This window comes from Galeopterus variegatus, unplaced genomic scaffold (genome assembly GCF_000696425.1).
Source record: "Galeopterus variegatus unplaced genomic scaffold, G_variegatus-3.0.2 Scaffold44606, whole genome shotgun sequence".
Taxonomy (NCBI): Eukaryota; Metazoa; Chordata; class Mammalia; order Dermoptera; family Cynocephalidae; genus Galeopterus; species Galeopterus variegatus.
Window position 1 is genome coordinate 2,404 of NW_007770717.1, and position 867 is coordinate 3,270.

General features: G+C 56.5%; 1 pseudogene; it reads right to left on the reverse strand.

Annotated features, from left to right (window-relative positions):
• Positions 1-867, reverse strand: part of LOC103584112 — a 5,646-nt pseudogene that overhangs the window by 2,395 nt on the left and 2,384 nt on the right.

Consider the following 867-nt stretch of genomic DNA (forward strand, 5'->3'; position numbering starts at 1 on the left):
AGGGTGAAGGTCTTGGCAGTGATGAAGATGCACATAGGGAGATAAAGTAGCCTATAGTCAATGGTGCATGCAGGGCGGTTGGGGGCAGGTATCCCAGCACAGGGTCATCTGGCATGTCTAAGAAGTCCAACAGCTGGGAGTGCCAGCTCTGTTTATGCAGGACCATATAGTGGCTCTGTGAAGCTGCAGTGTCACCAGGAACTCCTTAACATTCTTGTCGGGGTCTAGGTGGATGCACATAGCAGTGGACAACATTTGGGGGCCCTGGCCCTGGCCTCTGTGGCCTGAAGCTCCCCACTCAGTCACCCCTTCATGGGTAGATGGGTAGATGGGTAGATGGTTGGGGGCCAGCTGGGCCAGGGGAGCAAAGCTTGGCAACTCCAGGTGACTGAGCAGCACACAGTCATCCACAGCTGCTCAGTGGTAGAGTGTTGCCTTTTCTGCTTCCACGCAGAAGTAGCCAAGTCCTGGCTGGCTGCGGTCCTGGGAGACACTGAAGATGGTGCCGTGCTCCATGTCCAGCATGAGCTCCCTGTGTGCAGCCTCCAGCCACCTCCCACCCTCACCCTTGGTCTCACAGAGGGCTGTGATATGACCCTTCAACACTGTCACCAGCATAGAGAAGGTACTCTGGGCGTGAGGGCATGGGGGCACAGGACAGGGAGTAGGGGGTGCCCAATACCCCCACTGAGAAGAAGTGTGTGTCTTTGTCATCTGAATCTGAGTCCAGCTTGAAGGCCAATTTGTCATCTGAATCTGAGTCCAGCTTGAGGTTGTCATGCCAGAAGCTCGAGGGGCCCAGGAAGCCAGGGGGATGAGTGGTGGGGTCAGGGATGTGAAGCGGGTCTGCAGGCTTCCCCACAAGCA